The sequence below is a fragment of the Filicampus tigris genome, chromosome 10, assembly GCF_054856515.1.
Source record: "Filicampus tigris isolate MCC_2025a chromosome 10, RoL_Ftig_1.0, whole genome shotgun sequence".
In the NCBI taxonomy this organism is placed as follows: domain Eukaryota; kingdom Metazoa; phylum Chordata; class Actinopteri; order Syngnathiformes; family Syngnathidae; genus Filicampus; species Filicampus tigris.
The window spans coordinates 12,624,931-12,636,729 of NC_141226.1; the positions used below are offsets into that span (position 1 = coordinate 12,624,931).

General features: G+C 34.5%; 3 long non-coding RNA genes across 3 annotated transcripts; all 3 read right to left on the bottom strand.

Moving 5' to 3' along the window:
- Positions 1-157: 157 nt before the first annotated feature.
- Positions 158-1,745, bottom strand: LOC147140859 (uncharacterized). The gene is made up of 3 exons (XR_015088430.1): positions 1,584-1,745; positions 1,404-1,490; positions 158-395 (listed from the first exon to the last, which is right to left on the bottom strand). It is a non-coding gene; the product is annotated as an uncharacterized LOC147140859 (long non-coding RNA).
- A 1,211-nt stretch (positions 1,746-2,956) lies between these two features.
- On the bottom strand, positions 2,957-5,296 carry LOC147140860 (uncharacterized). Its single transcript, XR_015088498.1, has 3 exons — positions 5,077-5,296; positions 3,674-3,763; positions 2,957-3,590 (listed from the first exon to the last, which is right to left on the bottom strand). It is a non-coding gene; the product is annotated as an uncharacterized LOC147140860 (long non-coding RNA).
- A 1,164-nt stretch (positions 5,297-6,460) lies between these two features.
- Positions 6,461-7,942, bottom strand: LOC147140861 (uncharacterized). Its single transcript, XR_015088499.1, has 3 exons — positions 7,779-7,942; positions 6,779-6,874; positions 6,461-6,710 (listed from the first exon to the last, which is right to left on the bottom strand). It is a non-coding gene; the product is annotated as an uncharacterized LOC147140861 (long non-coding RNA).
- Between the last annotated feature and the right edge of the window lie 3,857 nt (positions 7,943-11,799).

The following is an 11,799-nucleotide window of genomic DNA, read 5'->3' on the forward strand; positions in this document are numbered from 1 at the left end:
TCCATTGATGTTATATTTAAAAAAAAAAAAAAAATACAAATACAAATTGAGAAAAGTTGTATTTCTCATGCCAACTTTTCCAGTCCAGGCATCTTCACTCCTTTCACCTTCGACCATTGTGTATATTGATTGGAAAAAACTTCAGAGTCAATACGAGTGCTTGTTCCAAGTGTGTTTAATCAGCAGTGCATCACATTTGATTATAAATGCTTGATAGGATATTTGCACACTTCATGAACATTCTGACTTCTCCACAGCACAAGATCACCTTCTTTGAAAAGCCAGCTTCATGTAGCAGAGAGAAATAGAAAGCAGAGTTAAGTTTGATTACGTCATCATGTCAAGTCACGCTTGACAGTGGCGGCTGACAGGCTGATTCCACCATTTGGCACATGCTGAAGAGACAAAACAAAAGCGTTTGAATTAAAATCAAGTTAAAAAAAAAAAAACATAGAAGTTGGGCAACACTGAACATGGAAAGATATAATTACACTGAGAGACTGAAATTGTAATCTTGCCTTGTTTACCAGTTTTTTATGTACACACACACTTCACAAATCTTTATTTTTAATTTTTATTTTTTTTAGGAAAAAAGGTTTTCAAGAAATAGGTGATACTTTCCAGAAACATTTTTATTTGAGTTTTTTTTTAACTAAAAATGTAAGGATGGGGGAAAATCTCCTTCTTTAAAATCAGACAAACTTTATCTTGAAAGTATTTTTCTCCATGAGGTAGGACATTTTTTCCTTGACTTTATATATTTTCTGAATTTCAAATATACAACTATCTTCTTTGAAGACTGACTTTATTCTTAAAAATACACTTTACTTTTGTAAGTTTGTTACCTCAAAAATATAATTTTTGTCACTAATCATATACTTTTGGTAAATGGAGTTAAATTTCAGAGAAAATGGTAGTATATTGGCAGAGGTGGGGGGGGCATATTTTCATTTTAACACTTTGTTTTTCCGTTATTTTTCTGAAATATTCAACTTTTTTTTCCCCAAAAATATATTTTTAAAATGTCCTAGACGATATACAGAATTTTATCTAGTAAATACCTGTATATGACTTAATGCCAAACAGGTTTGACTTTTCTTGTTGAAAACATCCAACTTTATTCTTTGTGAGATTGTGGCATCTTTCTCTTGAAAATATACTACCTTTATTTCTTGATATATATATATATACACATATATATATATATATATATATATATATATATATATATATATATATATATATATATAAAACATTTTTTTCCTCCCCATTTTTTTTATTAAAATATGACTTTTTTTCTCTTAGCTTTCTGATTTTACTCTCATAGTGTATTGTTTTTTGTTTTTTTTTCAAAGTGCTGTAACACTCCTTGTTACAAGGCAACTTGAAGAATGCTTTCATACCTTTCCCAAAAGATAGCATGCTCCTGGTCTCAGGAAACAGTAATGATTATATTGATATTTTGGTTTTCTTCGTGGTGTGGCTCTTCCCTTTTAACAAAACAAACAAACAAAAAAAATCATCACCCTCATCCTAGACTACAATTCACTGACATGTTTAAGCACCAATAATGAGCTTCTCACCCGGTTTAGTTGTGGCTTACCCGTCAACCAAGTGGCGGCGTCGGCCGAATCTAATGCGGTGATGAGCAGGAAGGCCTGCAGACAGAACAGAAGCACTAACACACTTTTGTCCATGGTTTATGAAACTCCATGTAACCGGAAAAACACATAAGTTCCTTATATATAGAAAGCCAACAACCAAAACAAACACACTTCCCATCAGAAGCGAAAGGCAGCAGTAACAACTTCCTGTTTGTCCACATGTACTCACATCACATCAAAAGATGTCACATCAACATTTCACACCAGAGGGCTTTTCCAATAATAGGAAACTGTTCACATGAAAACCACAAAGGCTCACTAATAGTCTTGAATCTTTCAGGTGCTATATTGTAAATGTTAACTTCACGATGCCACGTTAAGTTTTGGGTACGAAGGTTCAAAGTCCAAGTGTGCAAAAACTACAAAGATATTTTTGAGGGTTTTATATTTTAAAAATGTTTGAATACATTTTGTTTGAAAGTATTATTTTCAAGAGTTGATTTTTGAGAAATGTGTTTTCCGGAAAAATGTTCAAATATATTTTTGAGGATTTCTTTTGTTTTTGAAGCAATGGTTTCACATGTCCGAGAAAAAAAGTTTCTATTTTTAATGAAGTCATATTTTTCAAGAAAAATATTTTATGTATTTCTGAGGAAATTGTTAACATTAATAATAATCATACAGCGCTAATTTTGAGGGGAAAAAGTGTCTTTTGGACTAAAAAGTAGTGTTTCTTATAGAAAATAATGTGTAGTTTTTTAGAAAAACAAATGTAGTTTTGAAAAAAAGAAACAAGTTTATTTTTGAAGAAAATAAATTGTTTATAAGTTGTTTGTATTTTCAGGGGGCAAAAACATATTAGTCATCATCTTAAGAGAATACTTTATTCTGAAAAATACTCCTTGTAAATTAACTGTGGTTGAGTACTGACTCACCGGATGTGCCTCAAGGCATAATCTTTGGCCCTGTGCTATTGTCTCCGCGCTGTACAGCACATTGTGGCCGTGGGTTGTCATTCCCCTCGGCCGGTCTTTTTAACACATTTTATCAGGTTGTGCACTTTGTGTGGGTGTGTGTGAATGATTGCTGATGTACTAATGGATATCTGTCTTGGGTTTGTTGGGAGGGAGAGCATGAACAGATTTGTATTATTTTTTTCTAATTATCTATTTATTTTTTATTATATATATATATATATTTTTTTAAATGTTTTGCTTTGATTGTTTTAAAGCACTTTGAGTTGCATTTTTATGTATGAAAAGTGCTATATAAATAAAATGTGATTGATTGATTGATTGATTGACTCTTAATGGAAAGTTTGGCTCACCGCTGTTGACAAAAGACAACACAAGCACAGTGTATAACCCAGATTTATAACAAAGAAAATGACTTAAACATGGGTGTGTAGTCAACAAACATGTTGTGTTTCGAGCACTTCTTAAGTATGACACCATCCAAGAAATTACCGGTACATGGATTTACACAAACACAAAATAGGAAGTGGCACAATTATAATGACTCAACATCATGAGTATTGTTTCACCACCAATAATGCAAGCACCAAAAACATCTTCCTCTTTTTTCAACAAAAGATGGGACCGGTGGCTGTAAAGTTTTTCATGCCATTTACCATGTCAAAAATCAACAAGTGGCAAAGCACCCCAAGTAACATAACATATGTGAAATCTGGAGTGCTTTCCATATCCGTGATCACTTGCTCAAGATGTCCTCATCTGATGATGCAATGGCCACATGACACAATGAGCCCAGGATCCAAGCACAGATCATTGGTTTATGATCCTAAATGCCCATACATGCTTCAAGATGACAGAAATTATGTATGTGACAGTTATTGGATTACAGTATCACATGACTATGTTTCGGTTAAAGTGATGGATTGAATACAAGATTTTTTTAAAATATTGATTATTGTCATCAGCCTTCAAATGGGGCAGGACCTGGATGAGGAGGGTAAGCTGGAAGCACCTTTGGAAACAGACAGACAGCACAGTTAGCTTTAACAATAGGAGATGAAAATGTTAGAAAAAATGGTGATAAATAACAATCACCATGGAGCCCCGGCTGCATCCTTCAGGTGTCGTGCTGCACTTGAAGTGCAGTTTCTTTCGGAACCGTGGTGGCCACTGTCCGTTTTGTCCCTGCAGCACATTCGTGCAACACAAACATTTTCATTTTTATTTACTTAAACACGAAAATACAATTATTCTGAAATGAATTCAAGTATCAAGTATTTTTGTTAGTTTTATGAATATATATATATATATATATATATATATATATATATATATATATACATATACATATATATATTTTTATTTTTTTTTATTTTCATGACTATTTACATTCTCACCGAATGCATCAAAACTATGTATGTGTGTATGTATGTGTATGTATATGTATGTATGTGTATATGTATTAATGTGTATATATGTATGTATATATATATGTACTGTATCTATGTATGTGTGTATATTTGTGTGTGTATGTATGTATGTATGTATGTATGTGTGTACTGTATGTATGTATAGCATTTAGCTGCCAACTTCATGCAGGTCCGTCATGTGACCAGAGCCCGCCAGGGGACATCACGAGAATATTTAAGATTGCTTTATAACGCAATACTATTGCATTTTATTGCAAAACTTTTGTGATTATATTATAATAATATAATTTTAATTATTGCAAAATAACACAAGGTTATATTGTACTAGTGAAATTATCAATCTTACAAGAATACATTACTATCCACAGTCGACCTTATTCTCATAAGATTACAGCTTTTATGTTGTCTGTTCTTGCTTTCCATTTTAGACGAATTGCATCAATGATGTTGGATGCTAAACAACAACATACCGGTCAGCTGAGGCAGCGCTTTCAAAATATACTATTTTCAAGAAAACAAGTTCAAGTAAATTCAATGAGAATTGTTTTAGTATGTTTATTATATTTCAAATAGTTTTATATTTTTGAGAAAAAAATAAACATTTCATTACTTCTTTTTTTTGTACAGTGTATTTTCTTGAGGGGAAAAAGTGATTTAGCGGAGAGAAAATATTGCATATTTAAAAAGAAAAGTTGAATATTTTTTTGAACAAAAAATAAAAAGGTCATAGTTTTTACCAGAAGCCCAAATAAATTCAAGGAGCAAATATTGTCATAAAAAATGTATACTTTTTAGAGGGAAAAAAATGAAGAAAGCCATATTTTCCAAGAAAAAATATTCACTATTTCCAGTGGGAGAAAACAGATGAACAATTTTGACACCGAAAATATTTTCAAGAAAATAAGTTGGGTATTTTTTTTAGAGAGAAAAAAACAAAGACAAAGGTGATGTTAAATGTTTTTGTTTTAAATCGTCACACGGACATGTTTCATATACATACATACATACATACATACATACATACATACATACATACATACATACATACATACATACATACATACATACCGACTGAGACAGCGGTTCTGCGAGGGTCGAGGCCGACAGCAGCAGCAGCACACACGACAGCAGCACCAGCACTCGTGTGTCCATGATGGACTTTTCATGCAGCGGACTGATGATGTCAGCTTATATACGCGTGCTGCCGAGAGCCGAATAGCACGTCCGCGCGCCAGCAAAGTAAAGCCTTTGATTTGTTTACCCAAAGTGCGAGACATCTAAATAACGATGTCTTCCCTCGAGATCCCTAATGAGCTTCTGCCTGTTACACAAATTGTCCTTGGAAGCCTCAATTGGAAGTCAGCATGAGAGGATTGACATATGGTAACAAAATACTTGTGTCCTGCGATGTGCTTTATTTTTGCCTCGGTCCATTTTTTTTTTTTTTTTTTGTATAAAGACAAGGAACCGTATTTGTTGACAGGGCTGGGCAATATGACTGAAAAATATATCACAATATAAATGTTTCATTTTGGCCGATATCGATATATATTGATTTTTTGCCTTTGTTTTAACTATTGAAAATAATGACCCGTAGAAAAATGGATTTAATTTATTTTATTTTGACATAATAACTAACACTCTCTTGCAGTGTATATACATTATCGTTGACCAACCGTTTTAGGAGTACTTGATCTTTTTAGCCGATTCATTATTGCCATACTCCATTCATATTTTACTTGCTTGATTTTAATTTGAGTTCGATGCCGAGGGTCGGACATGTCTATCACTGGCGCAAGCGTTTCAAAAAAAGGGAACTGCTTTACTTGTACACCGCATCCCCATCCGGAGGTGTTTAATCGGGTTATTATCCATATTATCATTGAATTGTAAGAGTTTTACTGAGTCGAGTGGTCGTTTATTTGACCAAAGTGCCACTGTCGGTTACGCCACAATCCACTGTCACTGAGACTCACAGTGATGCTTCTCTGTATGATGTGGCCAACACAGGTCATGTGGTGGTATGGTGAACTGCGAGCCACGGCTATCATATTACGTTCACTGTTCGTCCCAATGTAACCTTTCCTGTAGTGGAACTGGAGCTCCTTCTCAAAATTAGTGCAAATCACTACCTGCTTATTTGTTGTCCCATCTATATTCTTTTTGCATTTGAATTCCCCACCCGGAGGGCCAACCTGCTTTACTTCCATGTTTACATTTAAACACGCACTCACCGCTTGCTGCTCACTGCACTTCTGAGTGGGATTATGCATGGACAGGTCATTCTGCGTATGCGTTAAAAGCGTCAAATATTTTGACGTGATTAATTACCAAATTGTATTATCTTTCGATAACACGATAAGTTTGACAGCAGTAATATATATGAATATATATATTTATATATATGGCCACACACCCAACCATACTGTGAAATGACACAGTGAGACCAGCATCCAAGCACAGGTCATTTGTTTATTATTATAAATGTCCATGCATGCTTCATGATGATATAAATGATGTATGTGACAGTTATTGGATTACAATATCACATGACTACTTAAAAAGAGTTGGGACTGAATACAGGATTTTAAAAAGGTGCTCAAAAACATTGATTATTGTGGTCAGCGTCCAAGCAAACATCTAAATGGGGTAGGATGAGGAGGAAGCGGTGGTGGCGGTGGCGATGAAGGAGGACCTGGAATCTATAGACAGACAGCACAGTTAGCTTTAAAAAGAGGAGGAAAAAATGGTGATGAAAAACAACAATCACCACAGCTGCAGGGCTGCATGCTCCAGCTCTCCCACTGCAGTTGGAGAGCCAGTGTTTGTTTCGGAACCTCCGCGGTGGCCACTGTCTCTCTCTCCTCTGCAACACATTTGTACAACACAAAACTTTTTATTCATTTTAATTTACTTAAAAGAAACCACACAAATACAATTATTATTATTATATATATATAATAATAATAATAATAAAATCTTATACAGTGTAAGATTAGATTATATACAAATAAATTACCATTAAAATGATACAATAGGGCAAGAGTTTAAGATATTTTATTTTATTTCAGCCAATCAACCCCCCCCAAAAAAAAAAAAAAATATATATATATATATATATATATATATTTTTTTTTTTTTTATTTATATATATATATATATATATATATTTTTTTTATTTATATATATATATATATATATATATATATATATATATATATATATAAATAATCAAATGAAAATTGTTTATGTATGTTTGTTATATTTCAAATAGCTTTATATTTTTGAAAAAAAATGTATTTAATTAGTTTTTTCTGTATCGTGTGTTTTCTTGAGGAGAAAAAAATGATGTAGAGGGGAGAAAATATTGCATTGCAAAAGAAAAAATGTTGAACTTTTTGGGTGAAAAATAAAATAAAATAAAATGTAAAAATCGCAACGATATTTTTACCAGCCCTCCAAAAATTCACGGGACAAATATTTTGATCAAAACAGTATGTATATTTTAGAGAGAAAAAAAGACCTGTACATTCAAAAGGATAAGTTGATGAAAAGTCATATTGTTCAAGAAAAAAAAAAATCACTATTCTCAGTGGGAGAAAACAGATGAACAGTTTTGACCGGAAAAAGTATTTTCAAGAAAATAAGTTGTGTATTTTTGAGTGAAAAAACCCCCCACACAAACGTGACATTAGATGCTTTTCTATTATTGTTTTAAATCATCACACGGACATGTTTGACATACATACAGTACACAGATACATACATACCGGCTGAGGCAACGGTTCTGCGAGGGTCATGGCGTGCGTCGACTGTGAGGCCGACAGCAGCAACAGCAGTTGCACGCACAACAGCAGCACCAGCACTCGTGTGTCCATGATGGCCTTTTCATGCAGCGGACTGATGATGTCAGCTTATATACGCGTGCTGCCGAGAGCCAAATAGCACGTACGCACGCCAGCAAAGTAAAAACTTTGATTTGTTTACCCAAAGTGCGAGACATCTAAATAAAGATGTCTTCCCTCGAGATCCCTAATGAGCTTCTGCCTGTTACACAAGTTGTCTTTGGAAGTCTCAATTGGAAGTCAGCATGAGAGGATTGACATGGTAACAAAATACTTGTGTCCTGCGATGTGCTTTATTGCATGTATTTTTATACTATATAAGTGTGTGTGTATCTATATGTCTATATGTATGTATATATAGACATGTATATTAATGTATGTATGTATGTGTATATATATATATATATATATATATATATATATATATATAAAACAAAATATATATAACAAAAAAAAAAAAATATATATATATATATATATATATATATATATATATATATATATACTGTATAGAGAGAAAGAGAGAGAGAGAGAGTGAGAGAGCGTGAGATGTATTGTTGGAGTTTTGTAGGTCTGGAGTCCATAAGCCCAATTAGCAATTTACAAAACAACTACTTACTCAATGCGTGTTCGTTTTATCTTTCAAGAAGGTATCCAATATAAATAAAGACTCACACAAATCGATTGAATTTTCTCGTCAGTTTTCTTTACAATCTCTGAAGTTAAGGAATCATACAATGATCAGATCTGGGCAGCTTTTCCATCCTCGCGAATGCTCTCACCCGAGACGGGCGAGGGCAGAAAAGGGGCGCGGTCTAACATGCAGCCCTCACATTTGTACTGTCTTCAAAATCTAAACATAATGTGGGTTGGTCTCCTCCCTGGCTGGCCCTGCCTATGGGGCCGATCTTCACCAGCTGGTACCGTGCTCAGATCAGGGCACGCTGACTTTGAACTGATTATGCAATGTGTAATTCCCAATTTGGTTTTTGGTTAACCTGTTGGCTAATATAAAGCCATTCTTATAGATTCAGATCCTTCAGAATGTATGTATGTATATAGAGTGGATACAGAAAGTATTCAGACTCCTTGAAATTTTTACACTTTTTGTGTCATTGCAGCTATTTGCCAAAATCAAAAAAAGTTCTTTTTAATTCTCATTAATGTACACTCAGCACCCCATCTTGACAGAAAAAAATCAGAAATGTAGACATTTTTGCAAATTTACTAAAAAAGAAAAACTGAAATATCATATGGTCGTAAGTATTCACACCCTTTGCAAAAAAGCTTCATAATTAACTCACATGCTGTCCATTTACCCAGCTGTGTTTCATTAAACTGATTGAACTTGATTAGGAAAGGCACACACCTGTCTATATAAGACCTTAGAGCTCACGTTGGATGTCAGAGCAACTGAGAATCAAGAGGTCGAAGGAACTGCCCAAGGAGATCAGAGACAGAATTGTGGCAAGGCACAGGCACAGGCACAGGCACAGGCACAGGCACAGGCACAGGCACAGGCACAGGCACAATGTTGAGCACAAACGAGCCTTTTGTTTACATGTCACTCCTTTCATGCTGACTTCCAATGAGACTTAAAAGAAAACTTGTGTAAACAGGCAGCGTCTTATTAGGGAGCTCAAGGGAAGACGCCATTTTAGATGTCTCGCACTTTGGGTAGACAAATCAAACACTTTCACTTTGCTAATGCGCGGACATGTCATTTGGCTATCCACAGCATGTTTACATGAACTGACATCATCAGTCCACTGCCTGAAAAGGCCAACGTGGACACGCGCGTGCTGACGCTGCCGTTGCGAGTGCAGCAGCTGCTGCTGCTGCTGCTGCTGTTGGCCCCGCAGTCGACGCACGCCTTGACCATGGCAGAACCGCCGCCTTTGGATGAACCAAAATTTCTTTCAGTTAAACCAAAACGAAACGGAGGTAATTGTTTTCAGCAATAACAAAATTAGGATTGCTGTTAGAAAACACCTGGAGTCCACAAAGCAGGTTGAATGAAAACTCAAGAGTCTGCTAACCCTGAAAGGAGGGAAACTCTGACATTAAACGAAATCGGAGTAGGCATATGAGCAGCCCATTAGGCGCAGTATCACTGAAAAAGGTTTCTGTTGAATTTACTCACGTTTCTTTCTTCAAGTGGTAGCACGAAATATGATCATCTGGATTAAGATACATTTTTTTAAAAAGACTATACATCTACTAACTAAATGCATCTGGATCCAGATGATTTTATTTTGTGCAACCACTTGACGAAATAAAAGTGTATAAATTCAACCGTAAATGTACCCCCCCCCCCAAGAGATTATGCCGGGGTCATAACTCTTTGAATAATGTTCTTAAATTTCATCAGCTGTTAAATGCGCTTCTCCTCCGAGAGATTGCATCTAAATTAAATACATGAATAGGCGGAAGTAAGCCGTTTTCCACTATGATATTGCTGCGATTGAAAAGGACATGAAACTTCTGCATATATTGACCCGAGCAGCAAAAAAAATAATGAGGCTCCTTCCAGTGGCATTAATGGAAAAGACAGCTTGAGTGACATACACTGACCATTTGTTGAACCAAAAGAACAGCCCTTAAGACACTCAGATGGATTTGTGTTTGTCTTCATGGAAAAGGCATTTTAAGTAGGCTAAAAAATGCCCATATCCAATAAAATGTCATTAGCAGAAAACAGACAACTTTAGGAAACATGTTGTAAATCATAACATTTCATTTGGGATGCATAATGATGAAGACACTTTGGCATTAAAAGTGTGAAAAATATGACTTCAGATTTTTTTTCCTGAAAAATATTCGCTTTTGAAAGGTAACAACTGCCAATAAATCCAATGCTCACGTCCGTAAAGTGATTGATTTTCTATATAAAATTCGCTGGCGTACGTCTTTACCGTTATCGATCAAATTATATAATAGTATAATTTATTATATTGTTTACCAAATATTAAACTCTAACCTAACTTTAATTTTTTTGCCCAATGTATTATATTTGTATTTTAATTTCAATTTGTGATTTAATTAATATATTTTTATTGTAATCTTGTTTTTAGTCTCGTGTATTTGTTTTGGGTCATCTTTAATTGTTTTTTTTATTTTAATGTGGATTTGTTTTTATGTATCTTTAATTCGGTTGACTTGTTTAAATATATCCATGTAAATGTATTTTACTTCTACTTTGTTTTACTTTTAGTTTTCATTTTGTTTGTACTTTTTTGTTTTGTTGTCTATCCATTAGTTGTCCTCAGTGAGTTCCATTGACCTGTTTGTATTTTAATATATTTATTTTGATGTATAAATATTGTACATAGGTATAAATGTGCAAATATTGCATGTATGTATCAATAACGTTAATCTTTTTTAGTTTATTTATTCACATCTTCATTTACTAGGTTAGATTTTTTTTTAAAAATTGAGTTAATTTAGAAATTTAGTTAGTGTTCATTTATTTTATTTTATTTTGATTCTATAGTACATAGCCACTAGTTTTGCTCAGTGAGTTATATCTTACACACTCAAGAGGGGATTTGTGTGTGTACGTCTAGGTACGGGTGTGTGTGTGTTTTGTACCTCAATCCGATTTTCCTCATTATGTATTTCTGCTTACAAAAGCTGTCTGTTCTTGGGCTACATCCACGTGTCTTTGGCCCGGAAGGATTGAGAACAGTGGCGGACAACCCGAGGGTCATATTTGGGTTGCGTTCCAAATCTCCTAAAACATTGAACCCACAAACGCTCATCTCATGCATAATGTTTTCTTCTTACGTCTATGATAGCCCTCAACAATGGGAATCAATTCACTGCATCCGGCACCAGTTAGCGAGTCAGGAAAGTGGCCAGACCAAACAAATGGGTGGTTACATAAAGACTATTGTCTTCTAAGATTTGTATGCAGTCGTAGTTTACATCATCACCTCATTCCTGC